The 14,437-nt window shown below is 34.5% G+C and overlaps 1 non-coding gene across 1 annotated transcript; it reads right to left on the bottom strand.

The window, feature by feature from the left end:
- Positions 1–13,769: 13,769 nt before the first annotated feature.
- LOC141663194 (small nucleolar RNA R71) lies at positions 13,770–13,876 on the bottom strand. Its single transcript, XR_012551276.1, has one exon. It is a non-coding gene; the product is annotated as a small nucleolar RNA R71 (small nucleolar RNA).
- Between the last annotated feature and the right edge of the window lie 561 nt (positions 13,877–14,437).

The following is a 14,437-nucleotide window of genomic DNA, read 5'->3' as shown; positions in this document are numbered from 1 at the left end:
GAGTTCGTTCTCGCAGTTCGTTGTGAACTTTCACATGAATAAGTTGGATGTCAGCCTGCCTGAACTCCACAACATGTTGAAGACTGCGGAATCAAATTTTCCCCCTAAGAAGAGTTCTGTTCTTCTAATTGGCGAAGGTTCCAATCCTAAGAAAAGGAAGAGGAACTCTTCCAAGAAGAAGAAAGTAGGTGAGAAAATGCCGGTTCCACCAAAAGCTGAAGACCCCAAGAGCAAAGTTGTTTGCTTTCACTGTAACAAGGTGGGGCACTGGAAGAGGAACTGCAAGGTTTACCTTCCAGAATTGAAGAAGAAGAAAGGTAGTGAGACTACCATTTCTGATTCAGGTATGTTCATGATAGAAGTGAATATGTCATTTCTACTTGGGTATTAGATACCGCCTGTGGTTCTCAAATCTGCAATTTGTTGCAGGGACCAAGGAGAAGTAGGACTCTTGAGGAAGAGGAGGTGATTCTACTGATGGAAATGGAGCAAGAGTTGCTGCTGTAGATGTAGAATCGTTTCATTTACATAGGCCTACGGGCAAGACTATTTTTTGAAATAATTGTTATTTTGTTCCCTCGATTGTGAGGAATATTATTCCCATGTTAGACTTGGGTGGATTTTTCATTTATTATTGAGAATAATGAATGTTCTATTCTTAGAGATAATATTCTTTATGGACGTGGTACTTTAAATAATGGTCTGTATATATGTGACATAATTTACTTCAGATTGAACAAACTAATAAAAGAAAAGGGATGATGAAAATCTCACTTTATAGTGGCACTGCAGTCTCCATTTAGTGGACATGGAGAGAGGGCTGCAGATTTTCTAGGAATGGTACACACAGTTGTATGTGGACCAATGTCTACGCAAGCCATGGGTGGATTTTCATACTTCATTACGTTCATAGATGATAGATCTGGATTTGGATATGTGTTTGATGAAACACAAGTCTGAGGCCTTTGAAAAGTTCAAAGAATATAAGTATGAAGTGGAGAAACAACCAAACATAGTATTATAACTCTTCGATCAGATCGAGGTGGTGAATAATTTAATGGAGTGTTTCTAGATTATCTCAAAGTAAATGGTATAGTCTCCCAGTGGACTACTCCAGATTAGTATCTGAAAGGAGAAATCGAACTTTGTTAGACATAGTTCGGTCCATGATGAGCTATGCAAATCTTCCAGTATTCCTATGGGGTTATGCATTGGAAACCTCAGCATATTTACTGAATAAGGTGCCTTCCAAAATCTGTTCCTCAAACTTCGTATGAGATATGGAAAGAAAGGAAACCGAGTCTTAAACACGTTAAGATTTGGGGATGTCCAGCTTATGTCAAGAAAGCTGACCCAGATAAGATGGAATATCGATCCGTAAAATGTGGTTTTGTGGGATATCCTAAAGAGACTTTAGGGTATTACTTTTACACCGATCATCGGGTGTTTGTCTCCAGACATGCTACCTTCTTGGAAAAGGAGTTTATCCTTGAAGGAAATAGTGGGAGCAAAATTGAACTTGATGAAGTTCAAGAAGCACAAACTACTACAGATCGAGTGGAAACACCTGTTCTGACTGAACAAGCTTTTGTGGAACAGCCCATTCATAAGTCAGGGAGAGTGTATCACCAACCTGAGAGGTATTATGGCCTTATCATTGAGAATGACAATGAGTTGTCAATCATTGATGATGACGACCCTGTCACCTATAATGAGGCTATGAGTAGTGTTGACTCAGAGAAATGGCATAGTGCCATGAAATTTGGAATGAATTCTATGTATACGGGATACAAAAGAATGATTAGAGTAGATGGCCAGGTGAAGACCTATAAGGCCAGGCTTGTGGCAAAAGGATTCAAACAAAGGCAATGGATTGACTTTGATGAAACCTTTTACCTGTAGCCCTGTTATAATCAGTTCGGATTTTGTTTGCGATTGCTGCTTACTACGACTATGAGATCTGGCAAATAGCCAGATGGTTTTCTTTCCAAGGGAAATGAAAACCTAGTGTGTAAGCTGCTGCGAACCATATGTGGTTTAAAGCAAGCTTCTCGAAAGATGGAACATTCATTTTGATGAGACAATCAAAGAGTTTGATTTTATCAAAAAAAACGTAGATGAACCATGCGTCTACAAAAGGGTTAGTGGGAGCGCGGTAACATTTCTTGTATTGTATTGAATTCGAGTTGACACACATAACAACATAGCAGACCCACTCACAAAGCTACTTTATGAAAGTCACTTTGATCGTCATGAAGACAAGATGGGTATTAGATACCAGAGTGATTGGCTTTAGTACAAGTGGGAGATTGAAAGGAAAATGTCCTAAGTCCAATCATGTATTAGGATTTAGGAATAACTTTTATGTAATCTGTTTTGATTTCATTGATATTAATAAAAGACTTGTTTTGTTTTTATTACGGGCTCTATCTATTTAAGTGTTTAAATAAGATATACCATAGTTTAGAGTAAAGCTTTTTATGGATTATGATGAGATCATAATAGTGAGACCTAAAAAGATGATAACTCTAAACTTAAATAGTTCCTGGTCATAGGATTACTAACTGGTAATTAATAATCCGCAAAGATCGGTACATACTATGCTTGCTTCATTATGAAGGATGTCTGTTCTCATAGACATTTGTGTGGTAACACTATAGCTAGTATGTAGGTGCTTATTATAGAATAAGTTCACTGAACATGACTCGCCTAGCTGAACAACTGATGGAGTTCACTCACGTGTCAGCAGTTGTTCGCTTAGTGATAGTTGTACAAGTATCCTTGGACTTGAGGTCATCATAGTCATCTTGTGTACACTGAACTATGCTTTGGTTTAGTTCTTAGTCTCCAGGGACAATTATTAGGGCTCTTCTGGGTATAGGAATTTGTACATGAAGATAGTGTATGATCAATAAAGGATCTACCCCTTCCAGTGAAGGAAGCGAATGTTCAAGGCTGATCCACTTATGCTAGTTCAGGAATCTCTGGCCAGAGTGAATGAAATTAGAAAGGAGTTTCTAATTTGCATAGGACTACACATAGTAAATGGTAAGCAAGTGATTGAATTAGATAGGCTTGACACGAGATCCATGCCTTGTATTTAATCGGGACATTGTAGGGTAGAAGGAGTTTATTGTACGGTAACTATTCACTGACAGGTTCTTGGTATTCTAAGCAGTGAATTCATATTATCCGGATAGTCGCGATATGTTGAGAAGCATCACTCACGATGTAGAATAAATGTGATTAATTAATTAATCATATTTAATAAATTAGAGAATTTATATAAATAATGATAAAATAGTTTTATTATTATTTATTTCTACTACCGGCTTAATATTGAACCTACAGGGTCACACCATAAAAAGAGAATGATTTAATGGTGGAGGAATTAATTAATAATGGCTAATAATTATTTATTTATGAAATAAATAATTAATTGGCAAATTTAATAATTGATTAAATGAGATTTAATTGATTATAAATTAATTAAGAAAAGTTCTTAATATTATTAATTAAGGATTTAATTTTTGGAAATTAAATCAAGAGAGAGAATTATTTCTAAAGTGTTTAGAAAAAGGATTAATAATTAAAAGGTGTTTTAATTATTAATGAGAATAATAAATGGGATAATAATAATATTATTTATGGGAAAATTTCAGCTGAAAATTTTGCCTATAAATACACTATTATAGACCCTATTTTATTCTAACCCACATCGAACCCGAAAACCCAAAAAGTTTGGAAAACCCAATTCTCTCCACCTCCTTCCTCCTCCTTAACATCGTTTTCTTGGTGGATACCGGTGGAGTGCTTCACACTTGAGGAGCAACTGCTAAGGATCTCTGATCGTTGTCTTCGAATTAATTTTAAAGGTTAGATTCGATCCCTCGAATTTTTATTCATGATCTGTATGCTTTTATTTGGATTTTTGTATGTGTAAAAGTCTTTTGCCATGTCCCGCTGCGTTTTAAAATCCAACAGTATTCACTTGCAAAATGACCACTCAAGCCACACTTAAAACATTTAAATTATGACTTTTCAACCATGTTTTTGTTTGGCTTGGATGCTCTAAAATTCTTCTTAAATTTGAGCTTGGAAAATCTTCTAGATAGAAAAGCTAGATGCTCATCTATGTCATCTATATCATCTTGACTAAGATGGTCTTCATGTTCAGCTAGTAGCCCTTTTCCTTTGCCTTCACAAACTCTAGGGTTTGGAGCAGATTCCACAGCTTCAACCTTTATCTCCTTTTCTTTCTCTTGCTCAGCAACAAATGCAATAGACCCTCCTTTCTTTCTTTCTTTCTCCAGCTTCTCATCTTGCTCTATTTCAAGCTCATAGGTCTTTAGAATCCCATACAGTCTGTCCAAGGTAAATTCCTTATAGTCTTGAGAGTTTCTTAGTGAGAATGTCATAGGCTTCCATTCCTTTAGTAGAAATCTAAGGAATTTGAGGTTTCATTCATTTGTCAGATAGACTCTTCCATACAACTTTAGAGTATTTAGTATTTTTTGAAACCTACTAAATATATCAGTGAGTGACTCAATTTCTTCACTATGAAAATGTTCATATCGATGAATCAAGTGTTGTATCTTATTTTCCTTTACCTGCTCAGTTCCATCACATATAACTTCGATTGTATCACATACCTCTATAGCAGTTTTGCAGTTTATGATGTTGTCAAACATGTCACCATCAACACCATTAAACAAAATTTTCATGGCCTTCTTATCCTTATGAACTTGCTCAATATCTGGATCAGACCATTCTGCTTTAGGCTTTGTGATAGATGGCTCCTTTCCTGTAGCAGCTCTCATAGGGACATGAGGACCCTTCTCAATGCAGTCCACATATTCTTCATCTTGGGAGAGGAGATGCAGGTGCATTTTCACCTTCCAATGATGATAATTATCTTTGATCAGAAATGGAATCTTTACTCCAACATCTTTTCTACTCATCTTGTTAGTTGTTGTGATCTTTAAACTCTTTGTTCTTCAAGAGCTTGTTCTAATACCAATTGTTATTCCCAAACAATCTAACATCGAATTACAGAAGGGGGTTGAATGTAATTCTGGCTACTTTTTAAATTTTAAGAACTGTTCTATTGTGAATATAATTGTGTTTGATTTACCTAAGTGCGGAATGCAAGTATTGAAGAAATCAAACACAAAGTAATCAAATACAAGTCTTTAAAAACTTTTTGGTGGATTAAATTTTTCCACCAAAGATATATTAATATGAGAACTCTGTGTTGCAATATTTTGTACACAGCTACTTATAAGTTGAACTTACAAAGAAAAGAGAAATTCTTTACATATATAGCTTTATCTATTTCTCTGGTAAATGCTTTCTAACTTCGACAATTTTCTACTTTCTACCCTTGGTTTATATATCACCAAGTTGCATGATAAAAATACAAACAAATAAGACAAAATGTTTCTAGTCTAATTTCATGCTTCTTTATTTCTCTATTCAGCATCTTTGAATATCTTCAGTTTAGCATGGAAATGGAAATGCTTCTTTGTTCTCTAAAACCTGTAAATAAGCTGCCACATTCCAATTGCATACAATTAACTCATGTGACTGTCAAGTCACTATCAATTGGTTTTGAATTTGATCATCTGTTGAAACTCCGTGGGATCATCCATTGAGACTTTGTTGGATCATCCATTGAGAGTCTGGTTGATCATCCATTGAAACTCTAGTTGATCATCCGTTAAAACCTTGTGGAACATCCATTGAAAGTCTTTTCACAGCAGTTAACTCTATTTCACATATACAAGATTATGAGGCATCCAATATTTACAATTAACTAACCTATCTTGCATATCAATCTAGTAGTCAACATGAATTAAAACATTCTAAAACATCGAGTTCAACAACGCATTACAATATGCAAAAATGTGCTACTAAACTTATTAATACATAAGCTACCCTTACAACGGATGTTGAAGTGATCATCCGTTGAAAGCTACAAAATTACTAAATTAAATCTACTAAGGTGTTTTATTTAACTTATCATCAAGTACACAACATATTTCTAACAAAAACCAAACCACAATACCTGAGCAATAACAAAATCTAATATGAGCTTTGATGATAAAAAATTCTTTTTAATTATATTTTTGGATTGGAATCCTTGAACGACGGTGTGTTGCCGCCGGTGATCAGCCGCGGAGCAACACCGGTATGTCGAAGCATATCCAATTAAATAAAGGGTACTCAAGGCACATATTGGCCTAGTAAGGTATTATATCCTGTATAATATATAGCTCACACTGGACCGCCGCCACTACCTCTTACGCAACCATCCAATCCGTAAAAAACATTTTTAATTAAAGGAGTCGAATCAAACGACATCCTTAACAATATAACTCCCCATTTCACATGGTCCGGAGTTATCTCAACAAATGATGGCGAAGTAACTAGAATAATTAGTTATTCGCTAATCTCATCTCAAAGTTCCACTATATAGAGTAACTGCAACAAAATTTAAAACATTTAACTATTTTGAACTTAAAATAGGGAAGATATACTTGCATAATTATGATTAAACAATCTGATAAGTGAAATGATAAACTATTCTGAAATTAGAATAGTATAAAAAGTTGCATTTGGTATATGAACAAACAAAGTAATACACTATTCAAAATTTAGAATAGGTGAGAAAACTTGCATGATTATGATTAAACAATCTGATAAGTAAAATGATAAACTATTCTGAAATTAGAATAATATAAAAAGTTACATTTGATATAGGAATAAGCAAAGTAATACACTATTCTGAATTTAAAATAGGTGAGAAAACTTGCTTGGTATGCTCAATAACTTTTCACTATAACCTCAGCTTATAATTGCTGGCCACCGACTCAGTCTAACACCTGCCTGCACTCCTTGCGACTCGATTCTATAAATAAAAGGACTATCTCAATTAACATAAGCAAACTCAATCGACATAACTTTACGTCTCGACGTCTACCCGATCGTTTATAATTACTTATGGCATTTTAAAACTGTAAACAGATAGCATGCATATCATATAGAATGTAATCATGTTATTTATATCATACATAAACACATAGTTCATGTAACATATAAATCATATCATCAAAAGATAGGACTCGGTACTTTTAGAATTGAAATCGGGTCAAAACTGATATTTATCGATCAAGAACTAACTTAGAACGACTCACAAATCTAGTGACCTTTAGATACAAAATAATTTAGGTCTCGAAAGTATTTTTATTGGAAGCGAAATATTTTTTTGAGTCTAGACGCGTTCGTTTAGTATTAAATGGATGAACGGTCTATTTATTATGAATAAAATAAGAATAAATTAATTAATACTGATATTAATTAAATTTTAATATACCTAAATATAATTTTTAGGAGCTAAAAATAGTTTTGAAAAATTATTTAAATTAATTATAAATAATAATACTTTATTTAAATATTTATTAATAAAATTAATTGATTAAATAAATTAATCAATTAATTAAATCCATAAATAATTACTTAAATTAAATTATAAATAATTAAATCAAATTTTGATTTTTGGAAATAATAAAAGAAAATTATTTTTGGAATTTACAATAATTAACTAAATAATTTTCAGAATTTAAAAATAATAACTAAATAATTTTTGAAATTAAAAAAATCTTTATAAATTAATGATCTTGTAGTTCTAGAATCAATTAAAACTTTAGCATCTACGGAGTTGACTAGAAGCGTACCTGCAACCACGTCAAAACTCTGAACAACATCCTTCATAGTCATGTTGAATGTCCTGGCCTTTGGCTGGTTCTTTGCTGGTGGTCCTTCAATCCTTGCCACATTAGCTACCGGATCTGTTGCCTGGCAGTCCCTGGAAATATGCCCCATATTCCCATATTTAAAACAAACAGTCCCAGACTTTTGAACTGGAGTCTGATTCTGACACTCATTAGCATAGTGCCCCTTCTGACTGCACTTAAAACACAACACATTAGCCTTACAAATCCCAAAGTGCCTCCTACCATAAAACTTACAATCTGAAATTGGTGGACGATTGGAGCTCTACTAATTTAAATTCTAAAAATGGTTGCCTTGTCCTTCATTTCCTGTTTGTGGTTTTCTGAATCCCACACTCTTATTGTCCTGAAACTCTGGCCTTTTATTGAAATGACCCTGGGAATTACCTTGTTGCTAACCTCCTCCTGAAGTTTCTTTCTTCCCGTCCCTTTTTCTCTGAGACATGTCGCTTCCACTTTCAATCACCATTGCTTTCTGAACCACTACCATATAAGAAGTCAACTTAAACATGGCCACTCTATTCTGAATCCAAAATTTTAACCCTTGTTCAAACCTTCTTACTCTCTTTTCATCTATGTCGACTTAATCTAGCACAAATCTCGCCAATTCAGTGAACTTGGCATCATATTCCATGACAGTACGATCACCCTATGTCAGACTCAAGAACCTGATCTCCATTTGGTTCTTCATATACCTCGTCAAATACTTTTCCAAAAATAGTTATGTAAACCTTTCCCAAGTCACAAACTCACCTTCTTCTAACGGTCGCTTGGATTCCCACCAGTAGTTTGCCTCACTCTTCAGGAAGTAACTAGCAAATTTAGTCTTTTGTTCGACTCCTGCTCCGACTAAGTTAAAAGCCTTCTCATCTCTTTAAGCCATGCATTGGATTCCACGGGTTCAGCACTTCCCTTAAACTCAGGTGGCTTCACAGCTTGAAATTGCTTAAAAGTCACCGCAGGTGGTGCTGCTGTTTGCTATTGCTGCTGTTGTTGCTGCGTAAGATACAACACATGTTGCTGCATCAGTCCCAACATCAGGACAATCGCTGGATCTGTACGATTCTCGGTACAATCCTCTCTTGAATTACTCCTCCTCTCTAGTGCCATTATTCTGGTAAGAAAACAAGCAACTTATATAATAATCTGTCAAGCATGGTGTCGAATTTATAGCAATCTTTTAGCATGTCAAAATTCTCACACATTAGCTCTTTCCCAAAATATCATAAACTTGCTACCATATTAACACATGCAACATGATTATCACATAATCCTGCTTACTATCTCAAAGAATAATAGTACAAAGAGTAATGACAGGGAATTTATCAAAATCCTCCAGCTCTAGCTCAACGATCTCAAATAAACCAACAAATGGAGGATAGGGTTACCACACAACCTTCCAACTTCTTTCGTCACTTCTTACTATTATCAGAAATCAACAAAATAGAAAATCAACAAAATAGCAAAGCAACGGCACAAAAGCCTAAAGCTTAACGCAAAACAGGAAACCTAAGCACTTAGCTATAGACCAGCCCAATAACTTAAACTTAACTTTATAAGAGTTAAACTACACGCGCTTATCTTATGTGATCTTCCTATGACTTACTTAAGTCAACACCAAAGCTTGTTTCAGTGGCTATAACATGTAGCTCTGATACCAACCTGTAACGCCCTCAAATTCGGGGTCTAGATTTGGGAGTTACTAACCGATAAATAATACTAAAATATGCTTAGCAGAATAAAATTATAAATATGACCTCTTACCTGCAACTGGATCGATCACAGGTTATAGTATGAAACAGACACTAATACAAACCAAATGTTATTACAACCCATAACTCTATTTAGTTTTACAAACTATTCAGATTTTATTACAAACCTTTAGACTAATCAAGCGTCCCAAAACAGTCTACCTGGAATACACATCAACTTTTTACAAGCACACAACTCCTAATTAAACCGGTAACTCAGGCCTACTCTGGTCTAGCTGAAAGATAAGATTAATAAACAAGTATGAGTGAAAAATATGCTCAGCAAACAGTATATAGCTTATGATTAAAACAACAACAACATATCTAAAGAATGAAAACAAACCACAATACCTGAGCAATAACAAAAGTTAACACAAGCTTTGATGATAAACAATTCTTTTTAAATATATTTTTGGATTGGAATCCTTGAACGACGGTGTGTTGCCGCCGGTGATCAACCGCGGAGTAAAACCGGTATGCTGAAGCATATCCAACTTAACAAGGGGTACCCAAGGCACATATTGGCCTAACAAGGTATTATATCCTGTATAATACATAACTCACAGTGGACCGCCGCCACGGCCTCTTACGCAACCATCCAATCCATAAAAATATTTTTAATTAAAGGAGTCGAATCAAACGACATCCTTAAAAATATAACTACGTATTTCACATGGTCCGGAGTCATCTCAACAAATGATGGCGAAGTAACTAGAACAATTAGTTATTCGCTAATCTCATCTCAAAGTTCCACTATATAGAGTAATTGCAGTGAAATTTAAAACATTAAACTATTCTGAACTTAGAATAGGGCAGATATACTTGTATGATTATAATTACAATCTAATAAGTAAAATGATAAACTATTCTGAAATTAGAATATTATAAAAAGTTGTATTTGGTATATGAATAAACAAAGTAATACACAATTCTGAATATAGAATAGGTGAGAAAACTTGCATGATTATGATTAAACAATCTGATAAGTAAAATGATAAACTATTCTGAAATTAGAATAGCGTAAAAAGGTTGCATTTGGTATATGAATAAACAAAGTAATACACAATTTTGAATTTAGAATATGTGAGAAAACTTGTCTGGTATACTCAATAACTTTTCATTATAACCTCAACTTATAATTGCTGGCTACCGAATCAGTCTAACACCTAGTTGCGCTCCTTGCGACTCGATTCTATAAACAAAAGAACTATCTCAATTAACAGAACCAAACTCAATCGACATAACTATACGTCTCGACACCTACCCGTTTATTTATAATTACTCATGGCATTTTAAAACTATAAACAAATAGCATGCATATCAAATAGCTTGTAATCATGTTATTCATATGACACATAAACACATAGTTCATGTAACACATAATTTAGATCGTCAAAAGATAGGACTCAGTACTTTTAGAATTGAAATCGGGTCAAAACTGATATCTATCGATCAAGAATCGACTCAGAATGACTCGCAAATCAAGTGACCTTTCGATACAAAAGAATTTAGGTCTCGAAAGTATTTTCATTGGAAACGGAATATTTTTCTGACTCTAGACGCGTTCGTTTCGTATAAAATGGATGAACAGTCTATTTATTACGAATAAAATAAGAATAAATTAATTAATAATGAAATTAATTGATTTTAAATACCTAAATATTATATTTTAGGAGCTAAAAATAATTTTTAGAAATTATTTGAATTAATTATAAATAAATATACTTTATTTAACTATATATAAATAAAAATAATTGATTAAATAAATTAATCAATTAATTAAATCCATCAATAATTACTTTTAGAATTCAATTATAAATAATTAAATCAAATTTTTTATTTTTGAAAAGAATAAAAGAAAATAAATTTTGGAATTTAAAATAATTTTTAGAATTTAAAAATTATAACTAAATAATTTTTGAAATTAAGAGAAATGATATTTAGAAAATAGAAAATAAATTTTGAATTATTTTAAAAATAATATTCTGGGAAAAATGTTAGAAATTGGGGGTTAGGGATTAGGAAGATTAAAACCGGGTTTTAATTAGAAGGAAACAGGTTGGTATGAACTCGACCGAGTCGGGTTTGAAGACCACCGGTTTCTGGAAAAATATCAGATTCTGGAGACTCTTCGTCGGACTCCGACGAGTCCATAACAATCCCAAAATGGCTCCGTTTCATTCCAATTCGAAGACAGACCTATTCTAAACCTCTCCACAGCTTTTCATCAAACCACAATGATAAGTGAATTTTATATCCATTTAGAACGCTTCATATCAGCTTAAGTGGATGACTTGACCTCAAGTATGTTGAGTCTTTGCAGAGCTATAACTAGAGGCATGAATGGACTTTTCTATGCTTCTATGGTGGTATGACTTCAGGAAATGAAGGGTGAAAACTTGCAAGAGGAGCAGAGCGAGAAATAAAGAAAACAAAATTTCTTCGGCAGAAGGCAAGCGCAGCCGCCCTCTACCTTGGCGTGCCCGCGCTGCCCTGGACAGACACCCAGCGCGACCGCGCTGTCCTGGCGCCCCCCGCTAATCCGTGCAATAGAAAATCCTATTTTAATTCTGTTTTGGAAGTTTCGCGCGGTCAAGTTAACCTGGAACGTATAAATACAAAAAGATATCAATCATAAAGAGGATGCAACTTTGGGGAAAACCTAAAGCTGAGAGCACAAGATGGCTAAAAAGAAGAAGATCTAGTTCTACATCTTACTTTTGTATTCTTCTAATTAGGCGATACTTTGGATGCTCGTTTCGGATTTGTTTTCTAAACCTTAATACTTTAATATTCTCTTGTAGTATTCAAGAACTTTTTACTATCACGTTTTCATTGGAACCTATGATGACGAGCCGTTTGATTATGAATTATTGTTATCATGGGATTCTAACAGATTTATTTATGGAGTTTAGTAGTTGACTGCCTTAAAGTTTTTAGTGTATGATGAATTATTGATTTCCCCGTATAGTTGTGCTTAATCTTCTTGGATGCGTAGCTAACATCTAAGTTGTATTGTCAATCTCTATTGAATGCGAAAGTGGAAATAGAGGTTTAGAACTTGCCATGCTAGCATAGGTTTATGTATGTTTTGACATGCATGATTCGTAGTGTAATTTTAACCATCTTACGCTGCCCTATGTGATATCAATGAATAACTTGCTCTTAAACCTTTATGTTTTCAAATCTTATAGACATATAGGGTCTAAACCTAATTAGTGTCTGTCGGCTTCTATCTGATTTTGTGGATGCTGAGTGGTAGGGTATACATATATCGAAAGATAGAGTGTACTAATTTCGTGTTGTCTGATTAGTTATCATAACCGTCAAATACTATGATTAAAGGCATAAACTCTAAATGAAGTATTTAATGAAGTTGGAATCCCATGTTTTATTTCATATAAGTAACTTGATTTTAATCTCTTAGTTAATTCATTCTAGAATAATTACTTTCAGTTAGATTAATTAGATAATCAAACTCAACTTGATACTTTTCTTAGCAGTGAATAATAATCACATATTGTTGCATAAGTGCACATTCTGAATTAACCCAGTCTCTGTGGGAATGAACTAACTTAATCTTATACTACTTATGACATGTACGCTTGCGTGTTTTTATGCGAACAAGTTTTTAGCGCCGCTGCCGGGGACTCGGTGTTAAATTTAGTTTATGTGCTTGTGATCAGTGGTCATTAAAGTTCACTGACTCGGATTATTTCTCTTACCAATTTTAACTTGCTTGTGTGTTTCAGGTATTCGAGCCAGCATGTATTCGAACACGTTCTCAATCTCGTAAGGACACACTAGAAGAAGTAGAAGTGGAAGTGATCATTGCAATGGGAGAACCAGCAGTAGAAACGAAAGCATTGAAGGATTATTCTCAACCGAAAATCAATGACATTCAGTCTAGCATTTTCAGACTAGCCATTGCAGCTAATACCTTTGAAATCAAGTATGGCACAATTCAAATGGTAAAGAATTCAGTCCAGTTTGGGGGTGCTCCAACGGAAGATCCAAATATGCACATTAGGGATTTCATCGAGATTTTTGACACCTTCAAGTTCAATAGTGTTTCGGAAAATGCTGTGAAACTGAGACTTTTCCCATTTTTATGAGGGATAAAGCTAAGAGCTGGTTGCATTCTCTACCAGCAGGTTTTATTACGACATGGGAGGATCTTGCTCAGAAATTTCTTACTAAATTCTTCCCTATAGCAAAAACAGCTGCAATCAGGAATGCTCTTACTCAGTTTATACAACAGTCGGGAGAATCTTTATGTGAAGCTTGGGAGGGCTACAAGGAGATGCATAGGAAGTGTCCTCATCATGGAATTCCTGATTGGATGGTAATCAATTGCTTTTATAATGGGTTGGGAGCACAGTCAAGACCCATGCTAGATGCAGCATCAGGTGGAGACTTATGGGCTAAGAGCTATGAGGAAGGTTATGAGCTAATTGAAATGATGGTTGCTAATGAATATCAGAATCTAACTCAGAGGCTACCACAAGGCAATGTGGCAGGAATTCTGGAGGTGGATACAGCTACAGCTATAGCGGCTCAGCTAAAGGCGTTGACTATGAAAGTGAATTCTCTGACCAACTATGGAGTTCATCAGATAGCAAGTGTTTGTGAACTTTGTGCAGGTGCACATGCAACAGATCAATGTGATATATCTAGTGAGTCAGCACAGTTTGGGAGCAATTTTCAGAGACCATATCAACTACTTCCTGCCGCTTATCATCCTTATAACCTAAACCATCCTAATTTCACCTGAAGAAATAATCAGAGTGGTATGCAACATCTGAAAGAGATATGTCCTAAGTCCAATCATGTATGAGGATTTAGGAATAACTTTTATGTAATCTGTTTTGATTTCATTGATATTAATAAAAG

Source organism: Apium graveolens, chromosome 5 (genome assembly GCF_009905375.1).
Source record: "Apium graveolens cultivar Ventura chromosome 5, ASM990537v1, whole genome shotgun sequence".
Taxonomy (NCBI): domain Eukaryota; kingdom Viridiplantae; phylum Streptophyta; class Magnoliopsida; order Apiales; family Apiaceae; genus Apium; species Apium graveolens.
The sequence above is the reverse complement of the archived record's forward strand: the minus strand, read 5'-3'. Positions and strand labels throughout refer to the sequence as shown.